The following is a 19816-nucleotide window of genomic DNA, read 5'->3' on the forward strand; positions in this document are numbered from 1 at the left end:
CTGCAATGAAGACACCACCTCCTACGGTGTCTAATCTGTCTTTCCGATACACGTTCCAACCCTCACTAAATATTTCAGAACTTCCTATCTCAGGGTTCCGCTAGGTCTCAGTCCCGAGAATAATTTGCGCGCCACACGCTTCCTGGAGGGCAGTAAATTCAGGAACTTCACTCCGAACACACTGAAAATTTACTGCTAATATGCCAAGACAGTTAGATCGCTCTGAACCGGTGACGCTGTACGGCAACATCCCACAAAAAAAGCAATCTCCAATGCAAAACACTCTCCTGAAGGTGGACGAATGGTTGTCAGGTGAGGTATCGTGGCAAAAAATCTACGTAATCCAGATACAGCCCCTAAACTTCATGGAGTAATTTTTTCCGTCGGGAAAATTTCAAGAATCGCAAAGCTGTAGATCTTTGCATGTAAGGGAGTCTTTCTGTTTTATGTCCAATTTCTTAAATTCACGCGCAGCTGCGATGGGCTGACACTTTGTACACAGTCGGAATAAAGCGCTGTGGAAATATTCAAAGTAAATGGTTTACCCACTGCTCCGGCTCAATTGTCGTTATTCATCGACGATGTACTTAATTTAATAGATCTGCGTCCGTCGTTTATACTTTGTTGATTCAAGTCAGAATTGCTGTATTGATTATCAATTATTCAAGACATTAACTCCACAGTTTTCGGTTCGATGCAATTGTTAGATTAGTACCACACCACCAATCAACCTGTACGCCTCATAGATTTGCAGGTTAGTGTCCATTCTGAGTGTAGACTACAAAATGGGCAATAAGTTCATGCGAGAACTAATTGGAGTATAATAATTCTCCCCGCAGTTTCGTGCCCCTCCCATTTTTGGCACACGCGCTTTAATTTTAACGGCTTCCATCATTTTAACATTCATCGGCTCTACCGCCGTCTCCTGGTTCTCACGAAGGGATTATTTAAATATTTGAGGATAAAAAATTGATATCTAATTTAGTTATTCATCTAATGGGATACAGATTGCCGCGGGAAATTCTGGGCCCCGCTTGCTGTTTTATTTCGCGGTGTTTCCTCCTGCTTCGGCCTCCCTCTTCCTCGTCGCTAGCCCCTCAGCTCGGGAAACCTCCCACGCAGCACTCCCTACCCCCTTCTCGTAGCCATACGGCCGCGTTTATTAATCTGTTTTCGCGGCGTCGGGATATATGTACGATCGTCACAAGCAGCTGTTGTGCGCTCTCTGATATATTCAGTTCGCCGGCGTAATAAATGTATAAATCACGGAGGACGTCTCGAGCCCCGCTGTGGCCCTGTGCGATCTCTTGCTTCTCTCCCGACTCAATGGAGAACGTGAGGCATTGTCACTCTCATGGCATTCACGTTTCCTGCTTCACGAAACAGGGTGGCAGATCTGTCCTCGTCCATCACCCCATGCTTTATGCGGTCTTCCTACAAATGCATATTGTTTTCAACGCAGTGAAGCATATACGTTTCAGAACACAGCATCTTCTATTACATCTACGTATAACTGCGGAGTGTTGGCAGAGGGCTCTTCTCTCTATTTTTTTTCCTTCGTTAAATGCCGGCCGCGGTGGTCTCGCGGTTCTAGGCGCGCAGTCCGGAACCGCACGACTGCTACGGTCGCAGGTTCGGTTCCTGCCTCGGGCATGGATGTGTGTGATGTCCTTAGGTTAGTTAGGTTTAAGTAGTTCTAAGTTCTAGGGGACTGATGACCACATCTGTTAAGTCCCATAGTGCTCAGAGCCTTTTGAACCATTTGAACCTTCGTTAAATGTCGATCCGCCCCCCCCCCCCCCCCCCCCCGAAAGGGGCGGGCTGGCAGGAGCTTAGTATGCCGCTCTTCAGCCTACAGACTTTGTTTTAAAAAGATGAAGATAATAAATAATAAAAACAGGTGATAAAATCGGAGACTTAAATGGTAACATGGCGAAAAAATTGTGGAGCTTAGAACATAGAACAAAGGGATGATGATGCTAATAAAATACATATGAAGCAGACAGTCTGGTTTCTGTTCGCAAAAGACATAAAATTCACACCCAGCAACAGCATGGTTTCTGTTCGCAACACTTGGAAAGACGAAACAACACTGAACATTCACTGGAACACTGCACTAAAAGGTTGGCAAATATGACATACCACAGCCGAGAGCAGATGGAGGAAACTGGACAGATGATGGGAAAATAAAAAAGGGGGGAAGGAGAGGAAAAGTGAAGGGGTGGAGGGGGGAAAGGAGCCGATGGAGGATGAGGACCCATAAGATGGGTGGGGGGGGGGGATTACTGGGCAGACGCGATAGGGAGTGGGGAAGGCAGAGGAGGGGAATACAAAAGGACTCGTGGGGGGGAGGAGCAGGGAGGTAAGGAGAGGTTAGGTGAGGAGAAAACAGGATGGAAGGGGGGGGAAGAGGGAGCCCAGAAAAAGGACAGAGGAAAGGAGGGGAGGGTGAGGATCAGAGCTGATAGGAGGGATAAATGGAGGGAGAGGGGGCATCATCTGGTAGAGGGAGTTGATGGAAGCCACCTTAGGAAAGGAGGTGAAGGGTGTAGAGATGAAGCGTAGGGGGGACACAACAGTGAAGGGGCGGGGACAGGAGAGGAGAGGGGCAACCAGGGGATGAGGGGGATTAAGGGGGCGGGAGGTGTAGAGTATGCAGATATGTTCGAGGAATAGGAGTAGATGGGGGAAAGGAATGAAGTCATAGAGGACCTGCATGGGGGATGGGAGGCGTATACGGAAGGCGAGAAGGAGTGCATGACGCTCAAGGATCTGAAGGGACTTAGAATTTGGGGGCAGATATCCAGGCGCGACTGGCATAACAGAGGATGGGACGGATTAAGGAGTTGTAGATGTGGAGGATGGTAGAGGGGTGCAACCCCCATGTCCGGCCAGAGAGGAGTTTGAAGAGTCACAGGCGGTTGTGGGCTTTGGATTGGATGGAGCAGAGATTAGGGATCCAGGTGAGGTGACGGTAAATGGTGAGGACAATGTAGGTGAGGGTGGGAGGGCTCTTCTCATTGTACCACTTATGAAGCTCTCTTTCCGTACTCTTCGATTATGGAGCATTGAAGAAGTTACTGCATAATGTCTTGGTACGCGCTGTAATTACGAGGGCGGTCAGTAAGTAATGCAATACCGTTGTTTCTCGGCCACTTTCGGTTGAAAAAAAATGCGAGATTTGTTGTGGGACATCGTGGAATATTCCTGCTTCAGTCCCTATAGTATAGGGCCTATAGTTTTATGAAGTTCTGATTGATGGCGGCGCTATAGATAACATTCAAAACGGCATCTGTAACTTAGTTGGGCTCCAAGCAGAGAGCTGTCGTTGAGTTTATTTTGCCGGGAAACCAAAGCATTGCAGATATTCATAGGCACTTGGAGAATGTCTACAGGAACCTGGCAGTGAATGAAAGCATCGTGAGTTGTGGAGCGAGGCGCCTGACGCGCAAACAACCTCCGGACTCAAGCATTCGAGGAGATCGACAGATGAGAATCAAACACGTCGCTGCGCACCTGGATGTCTCTGTTGGTAGTGCTGAGACACTTGTCCACCAGTGGGGGTACTCAGAGTCGTGTGCGCGCTGGGTTTCTCGCCATCTAAGAGGAGGGATCAAAGGGCTCTTAAGCACTACGGGACTCAACATCTGAGGTCGTCAGTCCCCTAGACTTAGAACTACTTAAACCTAACTAACCTGAGGACATCACACACATCCATGCCCGAGGCAGGATTCGAACCTGCCACCGTAGCAGCAGCGCGGTTCCGGACTGAAGCGCCTAGAACCGCTCGGCTGCAGCGGGCGGCACCTAGGAGGAATCGCCTGCGCGTTACGAGGGCGATCATTACAGGTGATGAAACATGGATTCATTACTTCGAACCGGAAACAAAACAGCAATCCATGGTGTGGCGCCGCACCAGACCCCTCCGACGAAAAAGTTCAAAGCCGCACCCACAGCCGGTGAAGACATGGTGACGGTCTTACGGGAATCTGAAGAGATTATTCTATTTGATGTCCTCCCTAATGGTGCAACGATCAGCTCTGAAGTGTATTGTGCTACCCGCGGGAAACTGAAGAAATGACTTCAGTGTGTTTGTTGCCACAAAAATGCAAACGAACTTCTCCACGACAATGCAGGACTTCACACAAGTCTGCGAGCCCGAGAGGAGCTCACAAAACTTCATCGGACTGTTCTTGCTCAACCACCCTACAGCCCGGATCTTGCAGCTTCCGGCTTGTTCAACGAAGGATGAACTCCGCGGGGCCGCTGTACGTGGATGATGGGGAAGTTATTGATGCGACAAGACGTTGGCTCCGATGTCGACCATTAGAATGAGATCACGCGGGCAAACGGGCCCTTCCCAATAAGGTGACGAAAGGCTGTCGCATTAAAGGAGATTATGTTGGAAATAGGGTTTTGTGGCCGAAAGAGTGGGGTATTATACGGTGTATGGGAATCCCGCATAAAACCAACCTGCTCTCAGGAAAAAAAAAAAATGTTTTGCGTTACTTATTGAACTGCCACCGTAGTGTAATTTTCTCTTCGCTGCCCCAAATGGATTCAAAGGGGTTGCTGTATTTCTTTAATTCTTCACTATATACAGGTAAGTAGGCATTCGCGATTTAGTAATGACAATCTTCTAACAGCTGCCAGTTGAGTCTTTACTGCGTCCTTGTGACGCTCTCCTTAGTTTAAAGCAAACCTATGACATACGTTCAAATGGCTCTGAGCACTATGCGACTTAACTTCTGAGGTCATCAGTCGCCTAGAACTTAGAACTAGTTAAACTTAACTAATCTGAGGACATCACACACATCCAGGTCCGAGGCAGGATTCGAACCTGCGACTTTAGCGGTCGCTCGGCTCCAGACTGTAGCGCCTACAACCGCACGGCCACTTCGGCCGGCTATGACATACGTGCCCTGTTCCAAGGATAGGAAGCATGAGTACCTTGTAAGCAATGCCTTTTATAGACTGAAAGCATTTTCCCAATATCCTGACAATGAACCTGCTTTGCCTGCAACTGACAAATACCTATATATTGTTGTACCCAGGTTGTTGTTATTCCATTGGCTGCTCATTGATATGTGGTAGCAGATTACTTTTCCCGTTTTGTGAAGTGCATATCTTTGAGCATTGAGAGAGGTGATAACACTGACCCTTCGTGCGTCATGGACGCTGGTTGTTATGCTTCCAAAGGAAATTAGTCGGCAACATTCTGTATGATGATGTACCGTCTGGTGAGTCAGACGAGGATGCAACAAAGGGATAAAAGGATAACCCAGTTTGTTCACTAACGGTTCGCATTCCATTACAACAGCGGTTGGTATTGAGCGTTGTTATCACGCTAGTTGGTTGCCTACACGACTGTATGGCTAGCGCTAGTGGGTATCGACGCGGAAGACAGGGTTTCTGTTCACGGAGACCACAGGGGACCTCTCTTATGTGGAATGGGATCAACTTGGCTGTGTGATGACATGCGAGAATTTAGGTAATAAAATTAGCAGCGAAAGCGAGACACAGCTGGCTGAAATTGGAAGTCTTGCACCAGACTGCCTTATCTTTGAACCTTCACTTTAGTTACTTGACTACAAAATGGTTCAAATGGCTCTGAGCACTATGGGACTCAACGTCTGTGGTAATAAGTTCCCTAGAACTTAGAACTAATTAAACCTAACTAACCTAAGGACATCACACACATCCATGCCCAAAGCAGGATTCGAAACTGCGACCGCAGCAGTCGCGCGGTTCCTGACTGAGCGCCTAGAACCGCTAGACCACCGCGGCCGGCACTTGACTACAAATGTGACTAACATTGTTCTCTAGGATTTGTGGCTCCGAATAGATGCAGACACTGTTACCTCCAGACTAGTTTCAGCAATAAGTCGCAATAATCAGTGGCATTTTTAGGATTCGGAGCTTCAGTCGGTAAAAAAGGAAGCCCCATAGACACTTTGTTCTTCCGTCTGCCTGTCCGTCTGTTAAGAGCCCTCTTTCCCAAGAACAGGTTGATGTTTCGGGTTAAAATTTATGTCAAATACTAAGGTATACGGTCCCATGGCGGGGTAAAAAATTAAGCTTCTAAATCAGTGCAATCAAAAGATAATGCCATTGATATCACGTGTTCTGATGCTCGCAAACTCGCTAATCAGAGCTTACAGATGAACCTTTTTTTATACACAATTCAATTTGTACGAAACCCTCAGAGCGTGAGTCCTACTCTCAATTGCCCGGTTTTTTTGTAATTCATTTCCATTTCTGTTTCTTTCCCGTCCCAAACTAAAACCTCATACGACTGTAAACAAATAATGTGACTGTCAGTGGAACAGTGTTCAGTGACATTCGGAGGAATGGAATGTCGACGAGCGGACTCTATCCCCAGGTTAACAGTTATTTGGTGTCACACAATTGCAGAGGACTGGTTAACAGCAGTTTTACGCACAGAGACTAAGTTCTCAAAGCTGTCTCCTACAAAACTGAGACGAAGTCATAAGATCCTGTGTTAGGAAAATACAACGCTTTATTATAGTAATGACATGTAAGAAACAGAAAAGTAGAGAAACAAAAGGAGCTACTGATGATACGGGGTTATAACAAAGCGTTTGCATGAAGGTGGGCTCACAAATCACGCGTTGTTTTTCTGCAGATACATACCAATTAGCAGAAGAACTTAAGTGTTCAATGACTGCCACTGAAATACACTGAAGAACCAAAGAAACTGGTACACCTGCGTAATATCGTGTAGCGCCAGCACGAGCACGCAGAAGCGTCGCAACACGACGTGGCATGGACCCGACTAATGTCAGAAGTAGTGAAGGAGGGAAAGGACACCATGAATCCTGCAGGGCTGTCCATAATTCCATAAGAGTACGGGAGGGAGGAGATCTCTTCTGAACAGCACATTGCAAAATATCCCAGATACGCTCTATAATGTTTATGTCTGGGGAGTTTGGTGGCCAGCGGTAGTGTTTCAACTCGGTAGTGTGCTCCTGGAGCCATTCTGCAGCAATTATGGACGGTTGGGGTGTCTCATTGCCCTGCTGGAATTTCCCAAGCCCAGTGTACAATGCACAATGGACATGAATGGATGCACGTGATCAGACATGATGCTTACGTACGTGTCACCTGTCAGAGTCGTATCTAGACGTACGAGGGGCACCATATCACTCCAACTGCACACGCCCCACATCATAATAGAGCCTCCAACAGCTTGAACAGTCCCCTGTTGACATGCAGGATCCATGGATTCATGAGGTTGCCTCCATACCCGTACACGTCCATCTGCTTGATGCAATTTGAAACGAGACTCGTCCGGCCAGGAAACATATTTCCAGTCACCAACAGTCCAATATCGGGCTGGCGGGCTCACGCGAGACGTAAAGCTTTGTGTCGTGCAGTCATCAAGGGTGCACGAGTGGGCCTTCGGTTCCGAAGTCTACATCGACAAAGTTTCGTTGAATGGTTCACACGCTAACACTTGTTGATGGCCCAACATTTAAATCTGCAGCAATTTGCCGAAGGTTTGCACTTCTGTCACGTTGAACGATTCTCTTCAGTTGTCATTGGTGCCGATCTTGCAGGATCTTTTTCCGGACGCAGCGATCTCGGACATTTGATGTTTTGCCGGATTCCTGATATTCACGGTATACTCGTGAAATGGTCTTACCGGAAAATCCAGATTTCATCGCTACCACGGAGATGCTGTGCCCCTTCGCTCATGCGTCGACTATAAAATCACGTTCAAACTCACTTAAATCTTGATAATGTGCCACTGTGGCAGCAATAACCGATCTGACAACTGCGCCAGACACTTGTCGTTTTACATACGCGTTGGCGACCGCAGCGCCATGTTCTGCCTGTTTCAAATACGCATGCCTATACCAGTTTCTCTGGCGCTTCAGTGTATTTAGGCTATAAACTGTCGACCCATCTTCGGAGCGAGCCGTAAGGGCTGACGGTATTCTGTCGCCCACCTTACTTTCCGCTAGTACTAGCCTTGTACACATGTGCCTCTGCCTTCCTCTAGCGGTAAGTAAGGTGGATGCGACCACGTTAGTATCAGTCTTACGGATCACCCTGAAGATGGCAGAGCGGTTTACCACCGAAATATTAGCAGCAGACCAATTACGGCTACAACAGAGTTCCCACGTTGTTATGAATTACGGCGCAGGTACATAGCTCAGAAAACAAAATTACAATAGAGCACTCAGAATCGTTAGTCAATATTAAAAAAAAGGCAGAGAGCAAATAAGATTAACAGCATATACAGTTTTAGCACGACAAGGTCACTTCTACCGAGCGAGGTGGCGCAGTGGCTAGCACACTGGACTCGCATTCGGGAGGACGATGGTTCAATCCCGCGTCCGGACATCCTGATTTAGGTTTTCCGTGATTTCCCTAAATCACTCCAGGCAAATGCCGGGATGGTTCCTCTCAAAGGGCACGGCCGACTTCCTTCCCCATCCTTCCCTAATCCGATGAGACCGTTGACCACGCTGTCTGGTCTCCTTCCCCAAACCAACCACCCAACCAACCAAGGACACTTCTAAATCAAGATAAATTGAAATTTGTAAGGAGAACTTTAGGATATATTCTGCTATAGCACGAACTTAATAAATCCACAACTAAAGGTCTTAAGGCAACAACCTGTAAGATGTCCGGTCGTGTTTTACTGTTCTTTTGCAAGACCTGTTGTTTGCTGTCTTTTTGACTCAGCATCAAATTATTTACTGACAGCATCACAGTCATAACCTCTCTGTGCTCATGTGACACATGTGCTTTCCAACTGAAACTACCTTTTTCAACGTACGTTCCTCACTAAACATACTACGCATAAGCCTTTTGGAACGTAACAGTTTGTAGGCAATGCTGATTTTATTGTATCATACGTCCATAAAAATTAAATCTTCAAGCCACTGTGCACATTACCTACTTATGCACCTTTTTTTTCAGGCCCCAAAAGCTCACCCACTTCCTGCATGAGATGTGATCTTCGGTCCAAACGGGATTGATAAGGTTAACATTAGATACATAGCAGCGGTATCAATATCTGTACACTTACAAGCAACACATTACGTTCAAGAACGTATATAAAATTGGCTTGCATCATATTAGAAGAATAAAACACTACAAACTGTAACAACAAATTCTAAATAATTTACCCTGACGAAATAGATCACTGGGTGAACGATGCAAGAGATGTAAGGAGACCGTAACTGGCTAATTGGTCTATTACCTGAAAGGATGCCGAAGATGGTGGTGGTCGTGAAGCCGACGACGACGACGATAACGATGAAAATGATTAAGAAGAAGAACGAGCATTTTACACTGCATAGACGAGTCAAAGCATGTGGTCTGAAGTAAGCATACGAGAGCTGCAGGGAGGCACACAACTTTGTTGTGACTGGAAGTTGACGGGGAAATTTGCATCCGTCAGTAGCAGATGCTGCGGCGCAATGTATGCAGTGGAGGAGCTTGATAAACCGAGCGTAAGCCGAGACTGAGTCTGGCTGTTAGCACGTTATGTCACACCGCCTTGCATATATCCCATTTGGCGGGATAAATTTGTAAACGGCGCTTACCATACATGGGAAGTCGAATGCATTTTGGCTTTACCATTCTAAAATTTGAAACAAAGTCGCCGCAACTGACAGCGTAAGAATTGTTGGGGGATAGTTTGTTGTGATCGTATCGGATGTGTTTCTGGATTGTGCTTAGTGAACAGTAAATTCGCTTCCAAACGTTTGCAATCACGTTGAAGCATATTTTATCGAGATTTCGGATACAAGTGCTCCGTCTGGAATATGTGGATGAATAGTTTTGTGAATGTATAACGTGGAGTTCAATAACCATTTTCCCCGCAGCGGTTTTCTGGAGACGTTAGCACATGCTGACTTGATGATTTTTACGTGAAATATCAGTGTTAGACAAGGTTAAAGATAAATACCTTCTTTTTCTTACAAAAAGGCAGTATAAAAATGTTGTTAGTGTAGACCAATATAGGGTAAATAAAATGGTTTGAACGCGAACGGATTTGTAGCAGAGAAAGGTGCTGTCACCCATATTATTAATCGTAATTTTGGAGAAGTTTCATAAGAATATTAAGCAGATTATTAGCAAGAGATGGAACAAAATAAGATTTTATGGGTGACATGGTGATATTGAATGAGGACGAGATGGAAGTGCAAAGGCGCATAGTGTATAGAATCAACTGATAATTGGAATGAGGGAAGAGAAAAACAATGGTGATAACAAGGGGTAGGAACGAAGGAATGAGAAAGATGACTGACTTTCTTTTCAATTTGATCAAATACTTGATGATTAATGATGCCCAGATACCTGGGGAACTTGGAAAAGCAATATAAGCAAACAGCTTCTACCAGAATGTAAGGAGTATTCTGTGGGACAGAGACATCCCAAATGAATGCGAAAAGAGTTCTATGTTCAACCTTGTGAACCCACACTGCCATATGTAAGTGGTACATGGACTACATCAAAATGGGAAGAGAACAGATTGTAGGCAGCAGAGATGAAATTTTTGCGAGGTGTCGAAGGCATTACACGGAAGGGTAAATCAGAAGTAAATTGATCAGGAAAGGAACGGGGATCTGGAAACTTCAGGACCAGGTAGAAATAACAAAACTGAAGTGGTATTGCACATACGATGAGAATGGGAGGAGAGATTGTGCAAAAAAGATCTTGTGAAAAGTTACGTGGAAAGACAAAGAGGAAGTCCCAAAAAGGTATAGGCAGATACAATGAGGGAGTCCGTAGAGAAGAGAAGAGGGAACCACGAAATGTAGTTGCCGAAGGAGAGGAGTGGTGAAGAGACAGATAACGGTGAAAGTCCTTGATCCGCAAACCGACACAGAAAGCTGGAAATGGGAATGAAGAAAAAGCGACAGTTTCAAAACTGTATCCATCAGGTGAGATTTTTAGTGGGTATCAAATGTTCTTAGAGCACAACAAGAAATAAAATTTAACTTACGAATTATTATAAACTGCGAACAGTGCAGCCCACATTTACGTATGGTTTTTCTAGTCGCAATAGTCGAACAATTTTACCCGAGTTTCGTTTGGGTGATTTCAAAGAGTGCTTCTTCCTTAACTCTGCGGACAGTAATCAGTTACAGTAATGCATGCTGTTGGTGAAACAGGAGCAGCCGGCAGAGCGTGTTGCGGCAGACCAAGTCTGGGAACATTACACACACACACACACACAAACACACACACACACACACACACACACACACACACACACCGGTCACAAGCATTCACGTGTGTATAATCCTATAATTTACTGCTTACGAATGGGACAATTCATCGTCTAAGGTGGTCTCTGCTTGCAGGAACTCACGATGGATGTTACTGGTTACTGTACGTAACATAGTTTGACGAAGCTCGTGTTCTTCGTGCATAAGTAGTGTACGTCCGTGATATTTAAGTGGAAAGTAAGTCAACTTTTGGAGAGCATATTTCTTTAACGAATAGCACTACTACAGATATTCGTTAAATGGTTACTATTATTGTTATTTTTGGGTTAGGATAGGTTCGAGACGGTCGCTCCCGGCTTCCTCTTCTGCATCAACGTCTTCATCTCAGAGCTGCAGTTAATACACAACGTCCACAATTATTTGTGCGACGTATTCTAATCTCTGTCATCCTCTCAGTTTTTACCCTCTACAGCTTCCTCAAGTGCCATGGAAGCTATTCCATGATGCCTCTCATCCTCTCATCCCGACTTCTCTTCTTATCAGCGTTTTCAAAATATTCCTTTTTTTCGTCGTTTCTTACAATCTCCACATTTCATATCTTATGAATTCCGCTAATTTTCGACATCTTTCTGTAACACCAAAACTCAAACGCTTCGATTTTCCTCTTTTCTGGTTCCGCCACAGTTTACACAAAGAAGAGTCTTTATTTCTGTCTCCTTTCTAGTTTTCTTCCAAAGAAGAGTTGTCAGTTCTTTCCAAAGACTTTTTTAGATTTTTTCAGAAGCAATGTCTTAAACCCTCTAAGAAAATATTTTAAAAAATTCGATGAAGAGTTACTAGTTTTTCCAACAGAAAAAGGTTTTTACCAAAAATAATACAGTAATTTTTTCTTAAATGTACTTTAATTTATATGAAGACTAGTTTTATTTTTGAAACTTCCTGGCAGATTAAAACTGTGTGCCGGACCGAGACTATTAACTCGGGACCTTTCGCGGGCAAGTGCTCTACCAACTGAGCTACCCGCTGCAGAATGAAAACTCTCATTCTGCAGTTTTATTTTTATCTATAAGAAAAGTTTAATTTCTCCTAAAAACATTTTTAATTTCTTCTACGAAAATTTTAATGTTTTGAAGAAGACTTTTAATAACTGGAAGAAGGAACTATGTTATAGAAACCCGCCGAAAAAGACAAATTTGGAGAGGTTAAGGATGGGTATAAGGGAGGTTTAATCCACCCCATAAAAATATCTCACTATGCACGTTTGTACGGTGCTGCACATGATGAGGTAACTGGTTCGAATCCTGCTGGTGGAAGAAATTTTCACGAACAGTCTTTGCACCAACGTTCGTCATTAAATTCCAAACCTCTCCACCTTGTCTCCCGAAGTGAGGGGATGTGACATTGTCGACGATGATCTGTCAATCGGATGTGGACGTCGAGCCGGGCTGTTCCCTTGATGCTTCTCCAGAGGTGAAGACTTTGCGCCGGCCCCAGGTTTCACCTTCCGCCGTTTCTCATCACCAGGCAAGACACACGCGACACCACACTACACACATGCTCAACATATTCACTACTGGCCATTAAAACGGCTACACCACGAAAATTACTTGCTACAGACGCGACATTTAACCGCCAGGAAGAAGACGCTCTGATATGCAAATTATTAGCTTTTCAGAGCATTCACACAAGGTTGGCGCCGGTGGCGACACCTACAACGTGCTGACATGAGGGAAGTTTCCAACCGATTTCTCATACACAAACAGCAGTTGACATGCGTTGCTTGGTGAAACGTTGTTGTGATGCCTCGTGTAAGGAGGATAAATACGTATCATCACGTTTCCGACTTTGATAAAGGTCGGATTGTAGCCTTTCGCGATTGCGGTTTATCGTATCGCGACAATGCTGCTCGCGTTGGTCGAGATCCAATGACTATTAGCAGAATATGGAATCAGTGGGTTCAGGAGGGTAATACGGAACGCCATGCTGGATCCCAACATCCTCGTATCACTAGTGGTCGAGACGACACATATCTTATCCGCATGGCTGTAACGGATCTCCGCACCACGTCTCGATTCCTGAGTCAACAACCATCTGCACGAACAGTTCGACGACGTTTCCAACAGCATGGACTATCAGCTCGGAGACCATGGCTGTGGTTACCCTCGACGCTGCATCACAGACAGGAGAGCCTGCGATGGTGTATTCCACAACGAACCTGGGTGCGCGAATGGCAAAACGTCATTTTTTCGGATGAACCAGGTTCTGTCTACAGCATCATGATGGTCGCATCTGTGTTTGGCGACATCGCGGAGAACGCACATTGGAAGCGTGAATTCGTCATCGCCATAGTGGCGTATCACCCGGCGTGACGGTATGGGGTGCCATTGGTTACACGTCTCGGTCACCTCTTGTTCGCATTGACGGCGCTTTGAACAGTGAACGTTACATTTCAGATGTGTTACGACCCGTGGCTCTACCCTTCATTCGATCCCTACGAAACCCTACATTTCAGCAGGATAATGCACGACCGCACGTTGTAGGTCCTGTACGAACCTGTCTGGATACAGAAACTGTTCGACTGCTGCCATGGCCAGCACATTCTCCACATCTCTCACCAATTAAAAATGCCTGGTCAATTGTGGCCCAGCAAGTGGCTCGTCACAATACGCCAGTCACTACTCTTGATGAACTGTGATATAGTGTTGAATCTGCATGGGCAGCTGTACCTGTACATGCCATCCAAGCTCTGTTTGACTCAATGTCCAGGCGTATCAAGGTCGTTATTACGGCCAGAGGTGGTTGTTCTGGGTACTGATTTCTCAGGATCTATGCGCCCAAATTGCGTGAAAATGTAATCACATGTTAGCTCTAGTATAATAGATTTGTCCAATGACTACCCTATTATCATCTGCATTTCTTCTTGGTGTAGCAATTTTAATGGCCAGTAGTTACATTTACGTCACACTTTTCACATATCAGATTCAAAAGGCACTGATACGGTCGAAGAAAACACCCGATAAGGCAGCTGAACCTATCCCTGTGGGTCTCTGAACCAACAAAATACAGGGTGTACATAAAGTCTGGGAATACTTCCAATTATTTATTGCACAAGAGCTAAACATTGGGCAGATGTCACGCATATTGCATTTTGAAGGGAATCTCGGAAAGTTTTTCTTACAAACATTCGATATGCAAATCATGAGTGACCCGGCAGACGTTAATACGCTAATCGAATCCTTGCCATACCCGTCCCAGCATGGCATCGTCGACTGTGGCAGTCACTTCTCGTATTCTGTCCCGGAGCTCTGCTAAATCACGTGGTAGGGGTGGTACATACACCAGTTCTTCAATGTGTCCCCACAGAAAAAAGTCACACGGAGTGAGATCTGGTTACCGAGGAGTCCATTTCATGAAACAGCTGTCCCCTTCTGTAGCAAGGCCGATCCATCGATGCAGCAGCTCCGTGTTCTGGTAGCCACGAACTTCACGATGAAAACTGGATGGAGCCCCATCCTGCTGAAAGATGAACGGAGAGTCTATCTGCATTTGAGGCATCAGCCATTGCTGCAACACGTCCAAGTAGGACAGTGCTCTTGGCGAAGTGCTCTCGCATGTGAACTCGCCATGTTCGCGACTAGTGGTGACTATAGCCAAATTACCAAACTACAGTATGGCAGTATACATTAAAAAAACTTAGCAACTACAATATGGCAGTATACATGAAAAAAACTTCAAAATGATATATGTACAACGTTTGGTTCTACTGCAATAAATAATTGAAAATGTTCCCGGACTTCATGTACAACTTGTATATGGCTCTTGATGCATTGTGTGTGAACGCTAATGGTAGAGTAAGACCTACTCGCCCTGAGAGGAATTCATTACGCTTGCCAAGTGGGACCAGTTCAGACAGGTGGTGGGGGTATTCTCGATGGAAAGAGAAATTACTTATCATACTTACGTTGTCAGAGATGCTCCTAAGTTGGTATTTCTGATATAAGCGTTCACGACACTATAAAACTTACTTCCATGACACATAAATTCATATTAAGAGTGTAACAGAAAACACAAGGGTTGGAGAAAAAATATGGAAACACCAAAAACGCAACACATTACCACGCCTAATAGTGGTCGTCTCAGAATGAACAAATACGGGTCCCTTAAACCATTCTTCCTGCAAAATAGTTGCAAGTTTGGCAGGCGATGATGGTCGTGGACCCTTATCACGTACCCTTCTCTCCAAAGGGGAGCACAAAGGCCAATAATATTGTGATCTGGTTACTGTGGTGCCCAGGGGAGATGCGACAATTCATTCTCGTGATCACAAAACAGTCCTGGAAGATACGAGCTCTGCGAACTGGAAATCTGTCGTCCTGGAATACGGCTTCATCATCATCATTGAGGAACAAATATTGTACCATGGGATGGACCTGATCAGCAAAAATGGTCCTCTGATCCCACATAGCGATGCGACTTTGCAGAGATGCTTCTGGAATTCCACGATATGACTGCTCAAATCTTCACCGAACCCTCATAGTCTTTCACTCTTGGGATGTAAACTCGGCCAGAGGTTGGAAATTATGAAACGAGGCCCTTCCACCATATGACCTTCTTCCATCGCTCCATAGTCCAGAGTCTTATGGCTTCGGCATCATGTTTTCCTGTTACGGTCATTTGCATCACTGATGCGTGGCTTTGGAATTCCAGCAGCTCACCCCGCCATTCTTTTTTTTTTTTTTGACTGCATTCGCGATAGCTACAATTGATTCTGCAGTGACTTTTGCTGCTGTTGTCCTTCGTCACATTCCTCATCAATGACTGTCTGTCACGACCACTAAACATACGGTGTCTTCTGCTCTGTGCCTTAGAGGATGATATTTTTTCCGCTTTCCCTGTATGCTGTATGCCCTGAGGTGACGGAAGTCATGAGATAACGATGTCCACATACGAAAGTAGCGGTAGTAACGCCAGTGCGTTGGCAGAGCTGCCATTTGCACTCAGGTGATTCATATGAAAAGGCTTCCGACGCGATTATGGCTGCACGGCAGAAATTATCAGACTTTGAACAGGGGATGGTACTTGAAGCTATCGGAAATCGTTAGGAAACCAACATTCCGAGATACACAGTGTCAAGAGTGTGCCGAGAATATTAGATTTCAAACATTACCTCTCACCACGTATAATGCAGAGGCCGACGGCCTTCACTTAACGACAGAGAGGAACGGCTTTTGCGTAGAGTAGTCAGTCCTAACAGACAAGCAGCACCGCGTGAAATAAACGCAGATATCAATGTGGGACGTAACGCCGAACGTACGTACCCCGGACATCGACTGCAGCACTTCTCCTGGGCTCGTGACCATACCAGTTGGATTGTAGGCAACTGGAACACCGTGGTCCGGTCATATCAGTTCCGATTTCAGTTTGTAAGAGCTACATCTTCATCTACATACATACTCCGCAATCCACCACACGGTGCGTAGTGGGGGGTACCTCATACCACAACTAGCATCTTCTCTCCCTCCTCGTACCACAACTAGCATCTTCTCTCCGTTCCACTCCCAAACAGAACGAGGGAAAAATGACTGCCTTTATGCCTCTGTACGAGCCCTAATCTCCATTATCTTATCTTTGTGGTCTTTCCGCGAATTGTAAGTTGGCGAAAATTGTACTGCAGTCAGCCTCGAATGCTGGTTCTCCAAATTTCCTCAGTAGCGATTCACGAAAAGAACGCCTCCTTTCCTCTAGAGACTCCCACCCGAGTTCCTAAAGCATTTCCGTAACACTTGCGTGATGATGAAACCTACCAGTAACAAACCTAGCAGCCCGCCTCGGAATTGCTTCTATGTCCTCCCTCAATCCGACCTGATAGGGATCCCAAACGCTCGAGCAGTACTCAAGAATAGGTCGTATTAGTGTTTTACAAGCGGTCTCCTTTACAGATGAACCACATCTTCCCAAAATTCTAGCCATGAACCGAAGACGACTATCCGCCTTCCCCACAACTGCCATTACATGCTTGTCCCACTTCATATCGCTCTGCAATGTTACGCCCAAATATTTAATCGACGTGATTGTGTCAAGAGCTACATTACTAATCGAGTATTCAAGCATTACGGGATTCTTTTTCCTATTCATCTGCATTAATTTACATTTATCTATATTTACCGTTAGCTGCAATTCTTTACACCAATCTCAAATCTAGTCCAAGTCATCTTGTATCCTCCAACATTCACTCAACGACAACACCTTCCCGTACACCACAGCATCATCAGCAAACAGCCGCACATTTCTATCCATCCTATCCAAAAGATCATTTATTATGTAGATAGGAAACAATAGCTGACCTACCACACTTCCCTGGGGCACTCCAGATGACACCTTCACCTCCGATGGATACTCACCATCGAGGAAAACGCTTGGTTCTGTTACTTAAGAAGTCTTCGAGCCACTCACATGCGACTGTGAGTTTGACGCAGACACCACGAACACATGGACCCAAGTTGTCAACGAGACACTGCGCAAGCTGGTGGTAGGTCCATAATGGTGAGGTGTACCTTACATGGAATGGACTGGGTCCTCTTGTCGAACTGAACCGATCACTCACTTGAAATAGTTATATTCGGCTACTTGGAGACCATTTTCATCCATTCGCAAACAATGGAATGACGTCGTGCGCCATGTTCGCGACTGGTTTGTAGAACATCACGAATACTTCGAGTGAATGATTTGGACACCCAGATCGCCCGACATCAATGCCATCGAACATTTAATGGGACATAAACGAGAAGTCAGTTCGCACACAAAGCCCTGCAACAGCAACACTTTTGCCATTATGGACGGCTGTAGAGGCAGCATGGCTCAATTTTTCTGTAGGAGAATTGCAACGACTTTTTGAGCCCATGCTACGTCGAGCTGCTGCATTACGCCGGAAAAGGAGGTTCGACACGATATTAGAAAGTATCGTATGAAGTATTTCACCTCAGTGTAAATCTTCGACTAGGTGCCTTCGTTACCATGTTTGCCGGCCACTGTGGCCGAGCGGTTCTAGGCGATTCAGTCCTGTTCCGCGCTGCTGTTACGGTCGCAGGTTCGAATCCTGCCTCGAGCATGGGTGTGTGTGGTGTCCTTAGGTTAGTTAGGTTTAAGTAGTTCTAAGTCTAGGGGACTGGTGACCTCAGATGTTAAGTCCCATAGTGCTTAGAGCCATTTGAACCAGTTTTTCTAACATGTTTACAGAACCACTCACTATGCTAGCACCAACAGTTTGCCCACGTTCGAAATCGTTTAACTCTGACACAATGCACTCACAACTATAGGGAACACTGTTTGACTGCGAGTGACATTTGCAACGTATTTGTACACAGGTGCCGTTCGTATTCATATGCAACGGCGTAGATTGTGGGCTTGATTAGCATTTGAATTTATGTTCAAGCATGGGTTTCTCGCGGTGCTTCGATATTTTTGACCAAGCTCTGTCTTACTGTAAAATATTCTTGTAAACGGGGTGAGCCTCGGTGGTTGCGCCTTCACGTCTTTCAGTCGATTCTGCTACTGTCTTAACATGGCATGAATACTTCCGACGTGAAAAGGAATTGCAGCGAAATGCAGGAAGATCTGCAGCGGATAGGCACTTGGTGTATGGAGTGGCAACTGACCCGTAACATAAACAAATGTAATGTATCGCCGCGGTCTCAGTTCATGTGATCGCTCTACGTTTGTGTTTATTGCTTGATACCAGTGCCTACCAATTTTAATTGTATATTACAGCACTGAGGATGGTCACTAAAAGACCGAAAATCGATTTTTCTGACAATAAAACAACAAAATACGGCCAATGCTGATTTTTCCTTCCAATTCTATTATCAAAAATGGTTCAAATGGCTCTGAGCACTATGGGACTTAACTTCTGAGGTCATCAGTCCCCTAGAACTTAGAACTACCTAAACCTAACTAACCTAAGGACATCACACACATCCATGCCCGAGGCAGGATTCGAACCTGCGACAGTAGCGGTCGCGCGGTGCCATGTTAACAATTAAAGGTTAAATGAAATACCACACTAAGGTTAAATTCCCATTCATTAGTTAACAGTTGTCCGGCATGAATGACATAGAGTAACTGCAATATGAAAACAAAATTTCTTGGAAATTGAGCAGCATTTTGTTTAACTTGGATTTAGTTGTCTTAACACCGCTGACTACCTCTAGAACACGCATGGATATCAGTGTACAGTGCAAAATATAGAACTGTGGGACGTTCGCATTCGCTAATAATTTCTCTTTTGTTCCAACCTGAAAAAAATCAGATTGTGTGTTCTGTTTTTATTTTTCACCGCTGTTTCTTTTTTATTTCTTTGTTTGCCTTTTATGCGTGGTAGAAAATAATTGAGATCATACACATCTGGCTGCACGAAACAGATGGAGCGCAATATTCGCAAGCGCTCGGGGAAAAGCATTTGCAAATGACATTTGTGTTTTGTTTCGTAATGGAACCTTTTACCGATCTCAGCAGACGGGAAACGTGATATATCACGTAGGAAATACATTTTAAATCCGCCGCAGATTTCTCGTGCGCTGATATTTCTGGAGGCGAAGTGTATAATG

At 45.2% G+C, this 19816-nt stretch overlaps 1 protein-coding gene across 12 annotated transcripts in view; it reads left to right on the forward strand.

Moving 5' to 3' along the window:
• Positions 1-19816, forward strand: part of LOC126284740 (uncharacterized) — a 624884-nt gene that overhangs the window by 229849 nt on the left and 375219 nt on the right. Inside the window, exon 9 of one of the 12 annotated variants that reach the window (XM_049983880.1) lies at positions 8953-9038. The exons of the other annotated variants lie outside the window; for them this stretch is intronic. The gene's annotated coding sequence lies outside the window, so the exon portion shown is untranslated. Of the gene's footprint in view, positions 1-8952; positions 9039-19816 lie in introns of those variants that run through there. 12 annotated transcript variants of the gene reach the window in all.

This window comes from Schistocerca gregaria, chromosome 8, assembly GCF_023897955.1.
Source record: "Schistocerca gregaria isolate iqSchGreg1 chromosome 8, iqSchGreg1.2, whole genome shotgun sequence".
NCBI classification, from domain to species: domain Eukaryota; kingdom Metazoa; phylum Arthropoda; class Insecta; order Orthoptera; family Acrididae; genus Schistocerca; species Schistocerca gregaria.